Below are 22,632 nucleotides of genomic sequence, written 5' to 3' on the forward strand. Positions count from 1 at the left end.
TGTTCATGTCCATTTTATGGCTGGTTCCCCCTGGTGGTGACCAATCAGCTTGGTTCATCAATCTGCCATGCAGCAACCTGCAGCATGAAAGCACACACACCAAAAAAAAAAAAAAAAAAAAAAAAAATTATGACCCTGAAATTGAAGGCAGTACTTGAAAAGACTAGTGGCCGCACAAAATATTAAGGTTTTGGGCACAATTTGCCCATTTTTACTTTAGGTGTACTCACTTTTGTTTTCAGCAGTTGACATTAATGGCTGTGTTTTAAGTTATTTAAGGAAATGTACACTGTTATACAAATTGTACACTGCCTACTTTACATTGTATCAAAGTGTCATATTTTCAGTGTTGTCCCATGGAAAGACATAAAAATGTGAGTGTACTCACTTGTGTCAGATACTGTATGTAAAGTTTTCCAAAATAAAGCTATTAAGTCTGTTCAATTTTTGTCTAAGGGTTTTTAAAACACACCACATTGTACTCAAGATGAGAATTTGTATTAATATTTATGAACTCACAAAAAATAACACGCATACAAACACAAGCGCCATTTTACTGGGGGTAAGCAACAGTCAAAACAACAAACAAAACCCAAAACTAACTCAGGCACCAAATCTACTCTGCCCTAAAGGTAAAAGAAACAAAAATAAGTGAAAAAATAACTCCCTAACTAACCCAAAACCAAGAGACAAAGGATATTTACAAAAACAAATGGCACTTACCCCCTTCCGGCAAATGTGACAAATATTGTTATTATCTACAATTTTCAAACACTCCAGAATACACACAATACCTCACAATTGATTACTCTTTGAGAGTACATCAAAGTCTTTACAAAAGTAGAGCTCACAACTACACAAACAACAGCTGGCCACAAACAACCATGGGGGAGAAGGGACTTCTAGCCTTCGCTTTTCCCTCCTTTTTATTATCTCTGCAGAAAAGGCCTCATCTTGAGCACCCAGCAGCTCAGGACAGCTCCATCTAGAGGAAGGGAGGCAGAGAGAAAGGCAGAGAGAGTGGGAGAGAGAGTGGGAGAGAGAGACAGAGACTGCAGAGAATACTGAGACCCGTAACAGTCTGTTAGTAGTTACTATTCTTACTATATAGCAATATACTTTAGAATAGATGAGCCTGTACTGTCCCATTCAACCCAGTAAACATTCAGTTTCAGAAATTTGGATACAGAGACTTCTGACAGACTTTCCAACTTCAACAGGCTCAACAGCATGTGTACTGTCCTTAATCTCAACAAATCTATACACTGTAGGTCCACACATACCCTAAATTTAGTTTTAACCTAAAGCACTAGTTTACAGAGGAACAATACAATTTGGAAGCGGGCAAGGCAATACTCTCTGCTACTTTGTACTTCATACGTTTATGAGCTTCCCTTACAAATTTCTGGTGGATTTGTTGATAAATATGCTTCAGGTCTGCTATTTGTTATTAACATAGCAATTCCTAACAATAAAAAACACAGTAAGTACCCCATCATGGCATGAGGTGTAACATTATGGATGCAAGGGAAAAGGAAGTCTGGAAGATGTTCTGGCCAACTGCATTTCTTTTCAGGTTTAATAGTGCATAAGTGATCCTGGGGGCAGGGCAGCATTAAATGGTTCACACAACTAAACACTCACCTTCCTTACAAAATTCCTACCTTGACTGGGACACATTTTTGCTGGTATACCATAAATAATGAACCACCCCTAGCGCTGAACATTTCTTTAAAAAGAGCACACTCTTTAAAAAGTAACAGTCACTGTATTTAATCACTTTGACAATATGTATAAACCGAACCCAGACTGTGTTCAGAATCGTTTACTCATTTACTAATTGACTATTCACTATACATTTACATTTCCTATATAGCAGGGGTCTCAAACTCATTTTTGCCGAGGGCCACATTGGCATATTGGCTGTCCTCTGAGGGCCAGATGTAACTTATAAATATAAGAAAATGTAACCAGATGTAATACAAAATGAATGTAATTACTCCTTAATGTTAAATAACTCTCAATATACTATTTATTCAATCAAATATTACAGTTGCATGGAAAAATGGTTGCTTGTTGCTCTATTAACATAAATCCTTTTAATTTATAAGTTATATTAACTTTGATCAAAACGTTTGATACTGAAATAAGGCTTAATAAATATAAAATCAAAAATTGTGAGCTGTGACAGATTTAGCATTTCCTCAGATTTAGCAGTTCCTCATACAACCACTAGTCGGAGCTGCAGCTGCAGCACCACAAGCCCGCAGTCTTTGCTTAGTCAGAGCTGCAGCCCAGCCACGGGCTACAGGGCTCAGCTGAGCCAGTCTGGAGCGTTTTTAAAAATTTGTAAGTTCTTCTGTGTATGAAATAAAATAACCCCACTAACCGGATAATACAGCTCTCTACAGTTCATCTTTCAGCCCAAGCAGCTAACAGCAGCAGTTTAGAGCAGCGTCACGGAGTCACTGCTCGGATTACATTATAAACAGGTCAGTTAGCGCGCTGCTAACCTCAGGATGTTTATAACTACGGAGTTTAGTGGACACACCACGGCAGCAAGGTTAGACTGTTGAAGGCTACTGAAGACTACTAAAGCAGGCAACGCAGCGTAAGCAAAAAAAAAACAAAAACCACACACACACACAATACAAGTTAAGATAAAATATGAAAACGAACATAATAAAGCATAAATAATTAAATTGAATTGCGGGCCAGATGTATGTTTATTTTGTTAACCCGTGAGGGGCCGTATGAAACCGCGTCGCGGGCCGCATGTGGCCCGCGGGCCGCTACTTTGAGACCCCTGCTATATAGTGTAGGACCATAGGACCGGGGAGGGTCGAGGGGTATTAGGCAACCTGTCCCTTTAAGGATAAAAATACGTTCTTGAGAGGTAGGTGGTCGCAGGTGAGTTCATTAGATTAGAGAATGCACAGCCTTTATTACGTGTTTGGACTACAGCAGCAAAAGAAGCAGATAGAATTTTAAACTTTAGCACATTGTAGCAGCTTTACACTGTGCTTGTGTAATCTTATCTGATTTGCTGAAGTGGCTGTGTTGTGTAGGTGCTGCTGGGTAGGGTAGGGAACTGGGCTTCACTGAAGTCCCGTCATACAATGATAAGAGACAGGGATGTTGACCATTATAGTGGTTTTACACAAGCTGTATAAAGTAAGGCAGTTGGTGTTTATTTTGTTAAGTATAGATCTAATAGCTCTGGTTTTACCATGTTCCAAGTACCATACATTTCACATACTGTTGGTTGTAGTAAAATTATATTGTAACTTATTTGTATTAGTTGTCCAGGTTTCATGAAGGCTTTCTTTTCCAATCTGGGGAAAGGTTCAGACGTTAAGGGTATGTTCCCTAGTATAGTTCAAAGAAATGTGCTATAAATGAATAAATATTTTTTACTCCTTCCATGGGTTGTAAAATTCAGTACCCAGTAACACAGCTCCAATCATCCCGCTGTTTTTAGTAAGGTCAGTTGTTTCGCTATTTGTAGGCATTAATTGGGCAAGTGCAGTGGGGAGACTGCAACGGTCAGCATGGCATAAATCTGTAATGTGTTTTGCAACATGTGGGCTGCGGCGGTACTGCAAGTGGACGGCTAGTAACATTTTAAGAGGGTCTGACTGAAGGGGTTGTCATGTGACTGTCAATGTGTTTTTACCCATTGGATAAGTGAATTAGAAACATCTTTATATAACAAAATACCCTGAAGCTGGACCATATAAAGAGCTACTTTACAGCACAGTCTTTAGAAATTGCAGAAGAAAAAAGATCTAATCTATGTATGTGTATATATGTATGTTTGTTTATTTTATGTTTATTTTATTTTTTTTTTTTTTTGTTTGTTTGTTTGTTTGTTTTTTGTTTAGTTTTTTTTTTTTCTCTTTTCTTTTTCTTCTTCTTGTACCCCCCTCCTGTACCTCACACTCCGATCCTTCCAACCCTGAACTCCCACAACTATATCCACACACAAAAAAAAAAAAAATATATATATATATATATATATATATATATATATATATATATATATATATATATATATAAAATAAAAAATAATAAAAAATAATAAATAATAATAATAATAATAATAATAAAAAATAAATAAATAAAAATAAAGTATTAATTGTCCTCCGAAGAGGGGGGGTGGTGGTTGGGCCAAAAAAAAAAAAAAAAAACTGCGGGAAGACACATCAACCAACCCCAAAAGCGCGGGACGCTGACCCCTATAGGATTCAGTGTGTAAGCACCTTTAAACATTAAATTAGTAATTTAACCACAATTAATAGCAATTAAAAAATGACAAAGAGCTACTTTGCAGCACAGTGGGGCTGCAGGTTTATCAGATCATCTTAGCAATTGTAGTAAAAAAAAAATTTCTAAAGGTGCTTACACACTGCTGCACGCGGTAGGTCCGTCGCGGTAGGCTGACTCCCATAGTATTCGATTGTTTCTAGAGCGGTAGTGCGGTGCATTGCTGCCGCAGAGCAGAGTGGAAAGTGGTGCGTTTCCCCGCCCATAACCACTCCTCTACCGCGCCACCGCTCGCCGCGGTCAAAGTTCAACATGGTTCAACTTTGACATCTCAGCAAGCGGTAACGCGGCAGAAAACACGTGACGTGAACTCACGCGACCAGGGAGAAACTGTAGTCCAAACAACAATAAACACGAGCCAGTGACTGATATTAATGATTAGTGAATCACCCTAAGCTGTACAACACTTCCCTAAACTAATATAGAGATAACAGGAGGAAGAGCAGAATCAGAGCTTTATTCTGAAGATAAGAGACAGATACAGAGGCTGTAGAGTTTCAAAACACCATTGCAGAGGTGAGGTGTTTTTAGAAAACTCCGCCTATTATCAACTCCGCGTCAGCAGCAGCACAAGGCATCCACAACTGACCAGCATTCAGCAAGAGCGGCAGTACAGCGGAATCCAGCGCGGGAGTCAGCGTTCAGTGTATATGCACATAAGCACCTTTAGTACTAATAAAATTATGCCCCAAAGCGGCCGTTGTACAGAGTGCTAGGCAAAAAGCACAGCAATGCTGGATCTCAGAAAGCTGTGGGAGAACGAAGGTGTGCTATTTAATAAAGGTAAGTACTCTTTATTATGTTTTACTCCACCAAAAGATGATTGTATGTGCTGTTTTATCGGTATGAGCACTAATCAAATTGACTGACCACAATGGTTATACTGACAGACCAGCAATATCATTAAATGCACATCAAATGACATCATAAGTTGTGCTGGTCTCCTGCAGCCTGTTTACTCCACAACCACTCTGGATTTTACAGCGGGTTAGTAATGTAGGTTATAGTTTTTAAATCTTATGAAGATTCTAAAGTTTACTACACAGTGAAATAAATAAGAGAGTTTAGTGTTTCTGTCGTGTTGTTTTAGTACATAACGCCATGTTAGGCATTTTCCTTATAAAATGTTTCAGTGGGACGATAATTATGTTATCGACTTATCCTAGGATAACTTTTTAACCGCGATTATTTTTGCCCGACGTCAATTGGATGGATGGATGGATGCATCCATCCATCCATCCATCCATCCATCCATCCATCCCCGAGGGGAATCTTTGGACATCCAGCAGCGGATATACACAGTACACAAAAGTTACTAGGAAGGATAAGATAAAACAATACTAAAAAAATACAAAAAAATTGTATAACAATTTTACAAATACAATAAAGTATATAAAGTACAAAAGTACAGTCTATAGTGTGTAATGGAGGTAGTGCAGTTGAACACAGTAGACAATGAACACCAGTTGATGTGCATATTATGAGGGTAACTGATGCCAGCCATACAAAAAGTGCAAATACACAGTTATATAATAATTTAAATTTGCAGTGCAAGCTTGTGCAAAAACTACTAGTAAAAAATAATGTAATGTAAAAGGGCATCTCAGAGTGTGTCTGCTGAGATGAGGGGTGTGTACATCTAGTGGCCAGAGTGAAAAAGGTGTCAGAGAGTCTTCAGTTTGCTGTGCTGAGAGGAGTTGAACAGTCTTATGGCCTGAGGGACAAAATACTTTCGGAGTCTGTCTGTGGAGCAGGATTGGGACAGCAGTCTGCCACTGAATGAGCTCCTCTGCCTGGTGATGGTTCTGTGCAGAGGGGGGTTAACATTGTCCATGATGTTCAGTAGCTTGCTGAGGGCTCTCCTCTCTGCCAGTGGTGTTAAGGACTCCAGCTCTAATCCCAGCACAGAACCAGCTTTCCTCACTAGCCAGTCCAGTTGTCCAGCATCCCTCTTGCTGATGCTGCATCCCCAACACACTACAGCGTAAAAGAGGACGCTGGCTACCACAGACTGGTAGAACATCAGCAGGAGTTTCTGGCAGATCCTGAAGGACCCGAGCCTTCTGAGGAAGTACAGTCTGCTCTGGGCCTTCCTGTAGAGGGAGTCAGTGTTCACTGACCAGTCCAGCCTAGGTGCACACCAAGGTATCTGTAGGACTTGACCACCTCAACATCGACCTCCTTGATGGAGATTGGCTGCTAAGCAGAGCGCCTGGACCTCCTGAAGTCTATGCACATCTCCTTGGTTTTAGTGATGTTCAGCTGCAGATGGTTCATCTTGCACCACACCACAAATTCCTCAACCAGGGTTCTGTACTCTCATCCCTCTCATCACCATTATGCACACACCCCACGATTGCGTGTCGTCAGAGAACTTCTGCATGTGGCATGACTCAGAGTGGTATTTGAAGTCTGATGTGTACAGGGTGAACAGGACTGGAGAATAGCCATTGGGTATGTGAGTTTGTTTACATGAGAATGAATCACGCTGTGCTGCTCTCTCCGGGTCTGGACGAATCTGTCAGACTGTCAGTGTGTCCCAATTCAAGGGCTGCATCCTTCGAAGGACGCCATCTACGAAGGTTTGTCCTTCGAAGGATGGGTAGGCTGCAGTGGCAGTACTGAAATGGGAAAGTCTACCCTCCGAGTATTTCCTGTTTCCTGTTTGAGATTATACCTGCCACAACCGAAGTCAGAGCTAAAAAATGAGCCAGAGATTTTGATTCTCATTTTGCTTCAGACCACAAAATACCACTTTAATTAAGTCCAGGTTAATGTTTAGTGCAGTTTTCTCAGAACCCACAGAGTCCCAGGGTGGATGTACTTTATTTGTTTTAGTAATTTAGGACATTAAAATATTTGTATAACAGTGCATATAACAATTAGAAGTTGTGTTTTGAAACTTTAATGGCAAATGCTAGATTGGGCTATCCTATCTCTTCAGAGGACTGTGTGTTAGAGTAGCTTCCAATTCTATTCTAGTGAAGAGAAGTCATAGCGACAAAGTTGAACAGCATTCTCAGCATTCTTCAGACATTTTTGGTAATCATCTTTTAAGCCTTACAGTAAAGCTTAAATATTCTTTTATTTCTTTTAAGATCTTCCACCCAACATCATTCATCTCTTCATTCACATGGAAGAAGAATAGTTCTGTTTCCCACAATATTGGCAAAGAATGAGTGTGAGCCATACAGAATAACATACCATTGTACTAGAGTCCAATGCTGCTGTTGTAAATAGATTTTTATTTCTTCTCATACTTCTCGTGGTCAGAATGGGTTTGAGCCTCTAGCTGAGTCAGATATCAAGCCATCTATATACTCACAGTGAAGGGTTTATGTAAGGAGAGTACAGTTCACTAGAATTATGACTTCATCACTTCTCCCTCTCACTGCTCAGCAAAGTTTCTATAATTAATATTAAAAAGGATACATCACATGCAACACTGTATTATCAGTGAACTTAATTACCTCAAATAAAAATCTAATTTACTGGGAGGACAATAATTTACTAATGTACTGGGAGTACAATCCCAATGAAAATGATATATAAATATAGATATTTCAGCATGTGTCATTGCATTTACTGCATGGTCATAAGCTTTATACATACATTACCTTAAATAAACAAAAGTATTGAGACACCTGCACATTGTACTGTTTTTTCTGAAACCAATGATATTTAAAAAAAATTGGTCAGGATGTTGGATGATCACCACCCCCATCTTTCAAAATCTGATCAATGGATTCATTCTGATTCATTTACAATCAGACAGTGTCAACAGTAGATTACTCACAATTTTTCAGGTCCTCTTAATGCTTTTGCATTAAGTTTATTTTAAGTAAATAAATTGCTTTCATACACTCCTCCCTCCCGACTAGACCTCCTACATATAATTTAAACACTGGGTCTTGCCACATTAATCATTTATCATTAATTAAGCATTTATGGGACCTGTGGGGACACTGGCTTTGTGACACAGACAACCTACAAGTTTGCAAGATCTACAGGCTCAGCTACAACATCTATATGCAAATGTTCCACAAGACAGATTTTTGTACAGTTTTCCCCAACAAACCTATCCTTTCACTCTATTATCATATTCACTTTCATATATCTTTATAATACACACACAAGTTCACTTCCATTCCAACAACTCCTGCACAGGGTTTTTTAAATTTTTGACAGTGTAATTTTCTTCAACATTTCACAGAATAGTTTCACAAGTTCCCAATGATATTTTAAATCTGGTGAGTGTCATTGTCTGAATTCCTCACTCATCATCCTCCCACACCTTTAATGGATGACACATATGCATCTTGCATTGCATTGTTGCATAATGAAGTCATTTTTTGTAGTTCTCCATCAAGAAAGAGGGGATTGAATTAATCTGGAACGGTTATTGACTGATATGAATGATTTATGCATGACTTAATTTATCCGGTTGGTGTACAGTTGATGTACAATTCACTTTTAAATGTTTGAAGGCTAAAGTAATTTAAACATACGTATTTGCTGCTAATTGAATAGTGTTGCTTAAAAACCATTTCCCACATAGGTTTTTTTCATGTACAGTATGTTACTTTGCAAACCACAAGAGTTCACCATGAACTGTAACCTTTATTGATAGCACAATAAACAGTGTACACACAATAACACCGGATGTTGTAATAACATGAAAAATTAAGGTCCCATATGTTTTATATGGTTTGGCTACATTATGATTTTATTTTTGTAACCTATAGCAAAATTAGTCTGTTTGACAGCATCTCGACATCAAACTTATTTTGACCATAATTATACATGCAGTCAAATTGATTGTAGTAAAGTACTGATAATAACCAAATGATGTTCAATGAAAAAAACAGATAAAAAAAGAAAAATAACAGTTCCCAAACATATTGTATACCTTATTATGCGCTTTGTGAGATTATAACCAGTATAACTAGTAGAACCCATTAACTAGACAACTCAGGCGGCAAAGAGGTGTGTTATCCTGCTAACTGCTATCCTTTTGAATATAGGATTAAGAAACTTGCCATTATCATAATGTTGTTTGTCTATCAGAAGTCTTATTTCTGAGCTAACACAAGGTCACGTCTGCTGATTCATGTTTCTTCACTTTCAACAAACTACTCTGAATAAATACACGTAGATCTGTAAATTTAAATAGGCTTGAAATAATTTATTTAATGTTTTCTTTTTTTTTCTTCTTTTTTTTTCACAGAATTATTATCGAAATCTTACACCAACACACAAAAATGTATTTGACTAAACAATAGTGATCAGTGCAGCAGTACTACAATAAATCTTAACAAAATAGAAATTACTGGCCAAACAGCAGGGGGAAGGCACCTAGAGTGACCTTCAGCAAAATCCGCCCTGGACCCAGATTTGTTCCATCATTTTTCAGTTCACAATGAATAGTGGACACAACATTGCTTTGTGTTGTGGAATATACTGTTGTCTTCAAAGTTTTCCTAGAGTGTGACGCTGTTCTCTGATGTTCAGGTTCTCCATCCACATTATGGTCTTCCCTCTGTACTGCAGTGGATAAAATAAATAAATAAACCAGTGCTTTAATTTCAGAAACGATGAAGAAAATGTGTGAATCTACAAAGCCTCACCTGTCAAAAGCTTCTTATGACTCCACTCAGTGTAATGACTCAAAGTTTCTCTTCCAAGCATTCCCTAATGCTCATGTTATGAGTCATGACACTATACATACAGGGGTTTGACAATGAAATTGAAACACCTGGTTTTAGACCACAGTAATTTATTGTCCCGGCGGACAGTTCTGGTGGAAACAGGAGAGTTGAGGTGCACATTGAATTCTGTCATGATTTAGGTGCCGTGGTTTTAGGTTTTTTGGATACAATCCGGGTTAGCACCCAAACATCCCTTTCAGATAGCTTCCTCTTGCGTCCACAGTTAATCCTGTTGGATGTGGTTGGTCTTTCTTGGTGATATGCTGATATTACCTTGGATACTGTGGCTCTTGATACATCACAAAGACTTGCTGTCTTGGTCACAGATGCGCCAGCAAGACGTGCACCAACAATTTATTCTCTTTTAAACTCTGGTATGTCACCCATAATGTTGTGTGCATTGCAATATTTTGAACAAAACTGTGCTCTTACCCTGCTAATTGAACCTTCACACTCTGCTCTTACTGGTACAATGTGCAATTAATGAAGATTGTCCAGCAGGCTGGTCCAATTTAGCCATGAAACCTCCCACACGAAAATGACAGGTGTTTCAGTTTCATTGTCCAACCCCTGTATATGAATTGCTTAAAAATCTTTGGAATATTTATCTGTCTTTCCTGTTCAATTCGTTTTCCTTAGGCTTTTCCTTTCCTGTGATCTTTCTTACATTTATTCATTTGATCTTTTATCAATCAGTGTAAAAAAAAAAGTTTACATACAATTAGTAAAATGATTCAATGATGATTGTTATTTATTGTTATTGTATTTTCAAAGGTGTGATGATGGTTTAGTTCTGTTTAGCTACACCAGTAATTAGGAAAATGAGACAGGTGTATTCTTAATGAAAACATTTGTGTGCTGGGTTTTGGGTAATACATGCTACATGCTACAAACAAGAATGCTGTTTTGTGGTAAAAGGAAAGCTAACTAATCACATGGCTTGCAAAACTTTTCCACATTTTGTCACCTTTCAACTACAAACTTAAATGTATTTTATTTAGATTTTAAGTGATAGACAAACACAAAGCATTGCTGGAAAGTGAATCTCCTTCCCAGTCTCAACAGGTTTTCTTCCAGGATTGAGGTATTTAGCTCCATCCATCTTCACATTAACTCTGTCTAGCTTCTCTGTCCCTGCTGAAGAAAAGCCTCTCTACACCATGATGCTGCCATCACCATGTTTCACAGTGGGATGTGTGTTCAGGGTGATGAGCAGTGTTACTTTTCCTTTCCATATAGTGCATTGCATTTATGCCAGAAAATTCAACATTGGTCTCATCTGACCACAGAACACATATTTGTTGCAACTGCAAACAGCAAGTCATATGTTTCTTTTAACAGTGGATTTCTTCTTGACACTCTTCCATAAAGGCCATATTTGTGGAGCGCATGACTTATTATAGTTGTCCTGTATACACATTCTCCCACCTGAGTTATGGATTTCTGCAGCTCCTCCAGAGTGACCATGGGTCTCTTGGATGTTCTTCTGACCAGTGTTCCCCTTGCTTGATCTGTCAGTTGTCAGTGAATGGCCATGACTTGGTAGGTTTGCAGGTGTAGAATACTTTTTCTAGTTTTGGATGATGGATTGTACAGTGCTCTTTGGGATGCTCAAAGCTTGGGATATGTTTTTATAACCTAACCCTGCTTTAAACTTCACAACTTTATCTCTGACCTGTCTGGTGAGGTCCTTAGTCTTCATGATGCTGTTTGTTCGCTAGTGTTCTCTAACAAACCACTGAGGTCTTCACAGAGCAGACTAAATTACACACAGCTGGACAGCTGGACCCCAATAACTCATAAAGTGACTTGTGGAGGAAGTTGATTGCACTGGATTTTATTTAGGTTTTTGAGTAAAGAGAGCTGAATATTTTTACACATTACATTTTGTTTTTGATAAACAAATTTGAGAACCATGTATCATTTTCATTCCACTTCTCACTTATGCAATACTTTGTGTTTGTCTATCACTTAAAATCTCAATAAAATACATTTGTGGTTATAAGGTGACAAAATGTGGAAAAGTTCAAGGGATATGAATACTTTTGCAAGCCACTGTATATAGATTCACACTGTTTCGCTTTAATAAGCTCCAGTAACTTCTTTTAAAATATATATTTTTAAATTTCTACATTAATAGAAATACCTGTTTATATATATATATATATATATATATATATATATATATATAAACACTTCACTTCCAGGTAGATCCATTCTTCTGTATGAACACTGAGGACAAATGTAATCCTAAAGAGACCACAGACTCACACGCGTTACATGTTTACATTAGTAAGCATGTATGAATCCTGAATTTGAACAGTGTCAAGATGTTTCTAAACAGTGATTTCAATCTTTTGTACAATTATCTTTTTTTTTTTAAAGTTTGAACAGTAACTTAAATGTTAAACGTTCATTCAATTTAAGCAAATATTTTAAACAGTGATCCAAAAGAACCATTGAGAACTAATAAAAAATAAAGTGTTTTAAAACTGCTGAAATATTTCATTTTTACAGCGGTTTTCTAAATCCAGACCATATATTCAGTCAGGCATATATATATATATATATATATATATATATATATATATATATATATATATATATATATATATATATATATATATATATATATATATATATACACTACCGTTCAAAAGTTTGGGGTCACTCAAACAATTTTGTGTTTTCCATGAAAAGTCACACTTATTCACCACCATACGTTGTGAAATGAATAGAAAATAGAGTCAAGACATTGCCAAGGTTAGAAATAATGATTTGTATTTGAAATAACATTGTTTTTACATCAAACTTTGCTTTCATCAAAGAATCCTCCATTTGCAGCAATTACCGCATTGCACACCTTTGGCATTCTAGCTGTTAATTTGTTGAGGTAAGCTGGAGAAATTGCACCCCACGCTTCTAGAAGCAGCTCCCACAAGTTGGATTGGTTGGATGGGCACTTCTGGTGTACCATACGGTCAAGCTGCTCCCACAACAGCTCAATGGGGTTCAGATCTGGTGACTGCGCTGGCCACTCCATTACCAATAGAATACCAGCTGCCTGCTTCTGCTGTAAATAGTTCTTGCACAATTCAGAGGTGTGTTTAGGGTCATTGTCCTGTTGTAGGACGAAATTGGCTCAGATCAGGCGCTATCCACTGGGTATGGCATGGCGTTGCAAAATGGAGTGATAGCCTTCCTTATTCAGAATCCCTTTTACCCTGTACAAATCTCCCACCTTACCAGCACCAAAGCAACCCCAGACCATCACATTACCTCCACCATGCTTAACAGATGGCGTCAGGCATTCTTCCAGCTTCTATTCATTTGTTCTGCGTCTCACAAACGTTCTTCTTTGTGATCCAAACACCTCAAACTTGGATTCATCCGTCCACAACACTTTTTTCCAGTCTTCCTCTGTCCAATGTCTGTGTTCTTTTGCCCATCTTAATCTTTTTCTTTTATTAGCCAGTCTCAGATATGGCTTTTTCTTTGCCACTCTGCCCTGAAGCCCAAAATCCCGCAGCCGCCTCTTCACTGTAGATGTTGACACTGGTGTTTTGCGGGTACTATTTAATGAAGATGCCAGTTGGGGACCTGTGAGGCGTCTGTTTCTCAAACTAGAGACTCTAATGTACTTATCTTCTTGCTTAGTTTTGCAACGCGGCCTCCCACTTCTTTTTCTACTCTGGTTAGAGCCTGTTTGTGCTGTCCTCTGAAGGGAGTAGTACACACCGTTGTAGGAAATCTTCAATTTCTTAGCAATTTCTCGCATGGAATAGCCTTCATTTCTAAGAACAAGAATAGACTGTCGAGTTTCAGATGAAGTTCTCTTTTTCTGGCCATTTTGAGCGTTTAATTGACCCCACAAATGTGATGCTCCAGAAACTCAATCTGCTCAAAGGAAGGTCAGTTTTGTAGCTTCTGTAATGAGCTAGACTGTTTTCAGGTGTGTGAACATGATTGCACAAGGGTTTTCTAATCATCAATTAGCCTTCTGAGCCAATGAGCAAACACATTGTACCATTAGAACACTGGAGTGATAGTTGCTGGAAATGGGCCTCTATACACCTACAGTGCCCTCCATAATTATTGGCACCCCTGGTTAAGATGTGTTCTTTAGCTTCTCATAAATTGAGTTTTGTAATAAACTAATAAACTAATAAAATAATATAGGACCACGATGGGAAAAAAAAGTAAAGTCCAACCTTTAACTCAAGTAAATTTTAAGGGGGAAATAAAATCCCTGACTAAGAAATAATTATTCTTCATAAAATCACCTGTTCCACAATTATTGGCACCCCTAACAATTCTTAGGAAATAAATTTAATAAAAGTATTTCTGTCACTTCTACAGTATACGAAGTTGATCAGAGTATGTAGGAACATTTAATTAGTAATTCACAACTTCCTGTTTCCCTGGGGTATAAATATGACGTGACACAGAGGCCATTTATCTTCAACATGGGAAAGACAAAGGAACATACCATTCAAGTGAGGCAGATGTGTGTTGACCTTCACAAGTCAGGCAATGGCTACAAGAAAATCGCTACTCGCCTACACCTGTCCATATCTACTGTCAGAGGAATTATTAAGAAGTTTAAAACAACTGGAACAGTGGTAAACAAGCCTGGACGAGGACGCAAGTTTATTTTGCCACCACGCACAGTGAGGAGGATGATAAGAGAAATAAAAAGTTCTCCAAAGCTCACTGTTACAGAATTGCAACAAATGGTAGCTTCTTGGGGTCACAAAGTCTCCAAAACAACCATCAGGCGCTATCTACATGCCAACAAGCTGTTTGGGAGGCATGCACGGAAGAAACCATTTCTCACTCACAATCATAAACGCAAACGTTTGGAGTTTGCTAAGCGGTACTGGGACTTCAACTGGGACCGTGTGCTTTGGTCAGATGAAACAAAGATAGAGCTTTTTGGCAACAAATGCTCTAAGTGGGTCTGGCGTAACACAAGAGCTGAGTATGCAGAAAAGCACCTCATGCCCACTGTGAAATACGGCAGGGGATCAGTGATGCTGTGGGCCTGTTTCTCTTCTAAAGGCCCTGGTAACCTTGTTAGGGTGCATGGCATCATGAATGCTCTAAAATACCAGGACATTTTAAAACAAAATCTGGTGGCTTCTGCCCGAAAGCTGAAGATGGGTCGTCACTGGGTCTTTCAGCAAGATAATGACCCTAAACATGTGGCCAAATCTACACAGAAATGGTTCACCGCACACAGAATCAAGCTCCTCCCATGGCCATCTCAGTCCCCAGACCTCAACCCCATTGAAAACCTGTGGGGTGAGCTGAAGAGGAGAGTGCAGAGGAGAGGACCCAGGTCGATGGATGATTTAGAGAGAATGTGCAAAGAGGAATGGTCAAAGATCCCTCTTTCTGTATTCTCCCATCTTGTGAAACATTACAGGAGAAGATTAGGTGCTGTTTTGTTGACAAAAGGGGGTTGTACAAAGTATTAACATCAGGGGTGCTAATAATTGTGGCACACATGATTTGATGTTAAATAATTATTTCTTAATGTGGGATTTTTTTCCTACTGAATAAATTCACTTGAGTTAAAGGTTGTATTTTACTCTTTTTTTCCATCGTGGTCCTATATTATTTTGAACAAAACTCAATTTATGAGAAGCTAAAGAACACATCTTAACCAGGGGTGCCAATAATTATGGAGGGCACTGTATGTAGATATTGCACCAAAACCAGACATTTGCAGCTAGAATAGTCATTTACCACATTAGCAATGTACAGAGTGTATTTGTCTAAAGTTAAGACTAGTTTAAAGTTATCTTCATTGAAAAGTACAGTGCTTTTCCTTCAAAAATAAGGATGTTTCAATGTGACCCCAAACTTTTGAACGGTAGTGTGTATATATATATATATATATATATATATATATATATATATATATATGCAGATTTAGAAGTTTCATCACTGCTTGTAAAGTCCCAGCCATAATTATTTTAAACAGTGATGTGAAACTTTTAAACAGCGATTTGATTACTTTGAAAAATAATAAAAATGTAAAAAAAAAAAAAGATTTAAAACTTTATATATTACAATTTATGGTGTGTATATGGCTTTTTTGATATAATGAACATATGATAGCCTGTTTCTTTCTTTTTCCTCAGGTCTTGTACTTAAAATCTGTTTTAGTATGTATTTTATTCTTCTTCTTTTTATTTAACTTTAATGTAATTTCAAACTCTTTACACTGAGCTCCATGGAAGTACAGTAAGTATTTGTGCACACCATGAAGCAACCAGCTAGTGAGCAGAAGTAATACATTTTTGCAGACAAAACAAAGTAAAAGTTACTTAAAAAGTGTAGTATCAAAGCTCCTATACTTTGTTACCCCCCATCCTTGGCAGAATGTACTAAATTTTGAGTACAACATTTCTGTTTACTGCCTTACTCTAATGAAAGGCCTATTTAATGTTCTTCAGGAACGTCAGCTAGCACATGTAGAGTTTATTGACAGTTATTTTTGCTGTGGCTAAGTAGAGGTTAACTTTAGTCTGTTATGAGGCACATTACCCATGAATTAATACCATTAAGTGTACAAATGATACAGAATAGAAGAGTCTGTTTAAAGATAAGAGGTTTCTTGAATAGGAAGATATGTACATTCAAGTTTAGTTTGATGTCTGGAATTTCTGTCATTCAGCATTGGATCACTTTTTTTTTACTAAGAAACAGTTATCAACTCATCCTGCATGGCTACTTCAGGGCAGTGAAGAGCAGGATGTAGTAACAGCATGTAGAGCATCCTTTTTTATGTCACTTACACAGTTGCAGTGGTATCAGTGTTGGTCTTTGCAGCGCTCAGTGCTATCCTTCAACCTTTGTAGGAAGTTAAACAACAAAACACTTTTTTTGAAGTAATGTTTTATATGATTGGTTCTTAGACATAAAGATCATACTTACATATTCAAGCACAGGGATGACTGCACCATGTCACACTTCTGAGGGTTCTTTGTTTTGCTGTATCATTTCCCCAAACTTTAGCTATACACTAGTTGACTGTGTGTGGATTTATTTCTGCAACATGTGTAAAAACTACAATTTGTTTTTACACATTTTAGGCTAAACTATTTTGAGCATTGTAAATTATATTGTACAATATTTTAAAGAATTTTGAATGTAATAGCATTCTGTGACTCAATTTGTTTCTCTTGGGTTACACGATTACTAGTAAAATATTTATACCTTTATACCTCAGCATAAGGATGTATTTAATTGATTTGTGGAAATCAGCTTCACAAATACACCATTAGTGATTTTGCAAACACCCTCACCACCAGCAAAACACTAAAGTACTTATCTGTTAATAAGATACAGTGAGGGATAACAAATGAGTGACTGAATGTTACTTTCCAAAGAATTGTGTAGACATATACAGAAACTATCAGTACAGGTCCATTATAATATTTTGAAAAATAACTTGAATTAGTCTCTTTCTTTCTGAAACACAAATTTGGTACAGGTTTACTATTGTTGTACTAAAATCTATAACAATAGTACTGGATCTTGCAATAGAAGCCTTTACTATACCCTAAATTATAATGACTTTTTACACATTAATAAAAACTCTCCTTTCATGTCGATAAGGCAAGTGCCACTGGTGACAACACAACCACAAAGCATGATAGGTCCACCCCCGTGTTTCACAGTTGGCAAGATGTTCTTTTCATGAAAAGTAAAGTTGTTTTTTTTTAAATGCACCTTTGCAAATTGTGCGATAGTTTTTTTTACTTTAATCATTGATTATTTTTAATGTATCTGACTTGTCTAGATGTTTTCAGACAAAAACGAAACATTTAGAGTATAAATCACAAAATGCGCTTTTTTCATGAAGATTCTGTTTGAGCAAGCACCACTTACCACTGTTACCTCAGCTAAAACTTCCTGAAAGTCTTTGACACTCATATGGGAGGTTTGATTTGCCTTTATTACCAGAATATGAACAGTTCCCCTTCTGAGAGCTTTCTTGGTTTCTCTTCTTAATTCCTGAACTGAATATGATTTCTTAATGTGATTCTGCACTACAACCACACACTATTTTGTTCTTGTTTTTCTATCTGGACACTGATTACTCTTCCCATTTTTATGTGACACTGATGATTTAGATTTTTCTTTTTTCCTGGTATGAAAGACAATTATTACATCACATAATTACTTGCTAAAAATAAGCTGAAGGGGGTGTTACTACTTCTGGTGGTAAAATGGCTAAATGTGTCATTTGGATATAGGTTCCATTAAGCAGGTGCTGTAGAAGATCACCTTTACCACAATATTATTCCCTAATTTCTCCACTTTTGGATTTAGTAGCTGATGTACCCAATTTACACACACACACACACACACTTACACACACACACAATAAATGCATGTGATATATAATAATTTTACACCATTATTAGATTAATAAAATATGTTTGTTTTTTTGTGGTAAACAAGTGTTTTATTACACATAGTGTTATTATGTTTTTTGGAAACTTTGGGAACTTATGTAATCAAAAATAAATGCTTCCAACTCTTTATGACACAAAACAAAAGAATTCATAACAATCCTTTCTTTTTATGTCTATGTATGTTTGTAAAAGTCAGAAATCAGTGATTTACCATGCATGTTCAGTATTTCGCATCACCAGGTCCATGCATGAAACCCAGAACAGAAGGGGAGACTTGAGTGATTACTGAACCACAGCACTGTTGTGACTGCAGAGACAAGAGCTCTTCAGCAGTCTGACCTGGGAAAACTTCCAGCACCCAAGTGCGCAGACCGAATGATTGACTGATTGTTTCATCCTTCCTTTACAAAGCAAGCCCTATTTAAAAAGAATTAGTCAGATGTGATTAGCATTTTAGGCCAGAAAATAAAGAGCAGAACAGCATACCTGCTACTGCAAAAGTTGGAGCATGTAAAATAGGCCTATCTCTAAAAATCAACTATGTGGTCTGAACTGTATGTTTTTTGTTTTTATTAAACTTCTACGTTCATTATGTTTAAAATGTATCTGTTGAAAATTAAAAACCTTGTGAGATTGTAAATCTCCTCTTGGGTGATGATTCGTGAGAAAGAAAAGTATTATTATTATTATTATTATTATTATTACTACTATCACTGCTTATCATTTAAAATTATCTAACATTACCAATATCATGTTGAAAGCTTAATGTTAAAGGAACAATAAGACCCTTCCTATATTCTTGGGTGCAGAAAAATAAGCAAAACTTGCTGCACAGAACAGAGTTGCTGCGTTTTAAATGATCAGTGTGACAAGAGCGCCACCTCACTCAGTAAAGGCGTTCTAACTGCGTGTTTACTTCTTTACTTCTCATATGTAGACAATCATCATGAAAAGCTTTCCCTACTGTAACCATACCCCAATGAGGCTCAAGTATAAACACAAACTGTGTGCGTAGGCTGTTTTAGTAGGACCATCGGGTACTATGAAAAGATTCTCCAAGCAATTCCCTTACAGCAGGAAAAACATTAAAATATGTGCAAATATTGTTTTTGAAGTAAGTGATATTTCTTTCCACGTGCCAATTGCGCCTCTCTGTGGATCTTCACTGCTAAGGTTCTATCCACCTCCACCTCACATTCTCCTCCTCAGTCATTGACACGGCCTTTACTCATTATAAATTTAACTTGGGTAACATTTTAACCCTAAAACTCATTCACCACTAAAGTACATTGTTCTCACTTAAATAGGCGCTGAAGACACGTTTTTGGCCTGAAAAAAAACCACAAGTCAGTCAATAAAAAGAACCGTACTTTGAGTGGCGTTGGGCCAGATCTCTCTTTGTGAAAGGCTTTGTCGCCATCTTGTGGTTCTTTACTTGATCATCTTCACAACCATAGAGGCCCACTGCAGCAGTGTGTTCAATCTCTCCTTCATGACGGTGGGGGAATCTAATCTGAATCTTCTGAGAGGCAATAAAAGACTAGATTACTTCCTTTAAATAAAAGTCCCTCTTATTATGGCACTGAGAACCCTCGTTATTTGGAGATGTTCACGATAAAAATGATTTATGCTGAGGTTCAAATGGGCACGATTACGGAGATCCATGGACTCCCAAGTGCACATTTCCTGAAAAATTCTATTTTGAGGCATGAAATGTTATTATCCACGGGGTAGTTGAGCTCATTCTCGATATTATTTGCTTGAATATTATGTGACTTTTTTTTTTTTTTTTTTTTTTTTTTTTTTTTTTACAAATTCGCTCTCAAATACTCTGTAAGCGAAACCAATTTCAGATAAATGAAATGTTTCCTAAGAGAAGACACGGAGGAGCTGGGCTGTTTTGTCCTTTACAATTGTGGTCGGTGATTCTCTAAATCAGACCTGTGCGCTGCCAGCTTACTTCAGAAAGTGTGTCTTTTTAATGACTACGTTAGATATTTCTAAAATAAATATATATAATGTGTGTGTACATTTATTTTCCTTACTCATTTTCATTTTCATTAATAAATCGGAAAACTTTGGTCATTTACTTTAAAGCGAGAGTGTTTTCGTTTATTTGACCACAAATTAAAAAAAATAATTTGATTGGTATCGATTTCGGACTCATTTGTGATTTCATAATTTTTATTTCGAATTACAATAAATGTAAATGAATCGTGAAAAACGAATAAGTTCGATCTCTATTTTCTTCTATGTCCTAGTATTAGTATTAATCCGAAAACTAAATTAAGATCAGGATCTAAAAGTAATTTCTTATTTTAAAATGTATCGTCTCGTTTACAATAGCGATTATCTGCGAGGACACATAAAAAGCCATACCATTTTGGCATCTTAAATAGTTGTGCAGCAGTTTCGCCACAGACTTTACAGGACAGACAATAATTATTCTCTTCCAACAAGCATAAAAGCGAGGGTAGAGAGAGGGAGAGAGAGAGGAAAGAAGGAAAGGCAATGAGAGAACTGTTGTTAGCACTGCTATATCAAGGAAGAAGGACTCCCTGTTATCTGTGAATGGGTCTGCCTCTTTCCAGAATAGATATAGCACGAATTTTTAATTCGTTTTTCTTTGAGAGACAACAATGCTGCATTTGAAAGCTGGACACAATTTGGGTTTTGTGAAGGATCCCTTTCTCTCCTCGTGGGCCCAGCTGTCCATATGGAATAGGACGTGTACAACAAGGACCACAATGGCACCAACAGACAGGCTCACAAAAAACCAAGGGTGTATCTCCCTGATTCGGGATGCACTGGCCGAGATAAAGGGACTGAATAGCACCAAGAAACTCTGAGAGAGACACGCACACAGAGAGACTCTCGCTCTATCTCTCGCACTCTCTCTCACTAGCCAACAAAGAATACACTCCCCGTGTTAAAATGCACGCCTCTAACACCCACAACCATCGACCCTATGCCATTGTGCTCGTTTTGTGTTGGATACAGTATATTGTGTAAAGATAGACTTCTCTATCACACTGCGTCACGCTGTCGATTATTAAAGCATATCAGCATTTCATACACTAATGCATAACCTAATAAATATATTTTTGCAAGCAAACTGTAGACTTTGCCAATAAAAAAACCTCTATAAAATCACATTTTGCCCTTGAACTTCGAAAACTGATTAAAACAATATAAATTGCGTTTTTTTTATCGAAATAAAAATTACAACACAAGTACATTTGTTTATCGCATTACTAATCACTCACTGATCATAATATTATGTTCACAAATTCAGATATATTCAGCTAGATTTAATTCTCTCTGTGGGCATATGCCAAAATAATAATAAAAAAGAGATAAAAATAAAAATAAATATGACTAAAATACAGCAACCTACTCATCGTAGTCATAGATTAAACTTTGTCTATCCGGATTAGGTCTGCTCCCCCGAGATGGAGTTCTGTAAATAATTAGCACCGTGTGTCAATTCTGAAGTTTGTTTAATGATAGTGGGGTCGCTTCAACATCTGTTGTTATTTGCGGGGGAAACACGAGCAATTTAAGATATTGCGAAGCGCAGTCCGTTGTACTACATATATAAATCTCTGTTGGGATAGGGACATTTCTATTGCACGGTCGATTTCTGCGTTTACCTTCTAAGTTTCTCTTTAGTCTACTCTAAACTGCCGGTCCAAAAACACGCACTGACAAAAATTACATGTGTACGTTATAAAAGCAGCATTTTTTTCCAGCCGTAATTCGTGTTAACCCTGCATTAAACACACTAAATCGAAATGAGGTATATAAGCAGACTGGCATGGACCCCTAAATGTGGCATTTTAGCATCCGACTTGTGGAGCACTCACTCCCGGACCTTGAAAAGACGAGAGCAGTCGAATGAAAGGCTGCTTAGCTGAAGAAGCTCTTATATTAAGTGAGTGGATTTTTACCCCCATCTCACAAAGTGACTATAGGCTTCTTATTCCTGAAGTGATCATACAGATAAATTCGGAAAATAGAATGCAGTTAATGCAGCTGATGAATGCAAAGCCGGAAAAATTAATCTAACAACGTTTGTGTTAAATAGCTTTATAACCATCGCATTATTTTAAAACTCATGCAGAGTTCTCTTCTGTGAAAATGTAAAAATCCAAATAAAACTGCCA

Source organism: Astyanax mexicanus, chromosome 14 (assembly GCF_023375975.1).
Source record: "Astyanax mexicanus isolate ESR-SI-001 chromosome 14, AstMex3_surface, whole genome shotgun sequence".
Lineage (NCBI taxonomy): Eukaryota > Metazoa > Chordata > Actinopteri > Characiformes > Acestrorhamphidae > Astyanax > Astyanax mexicanus.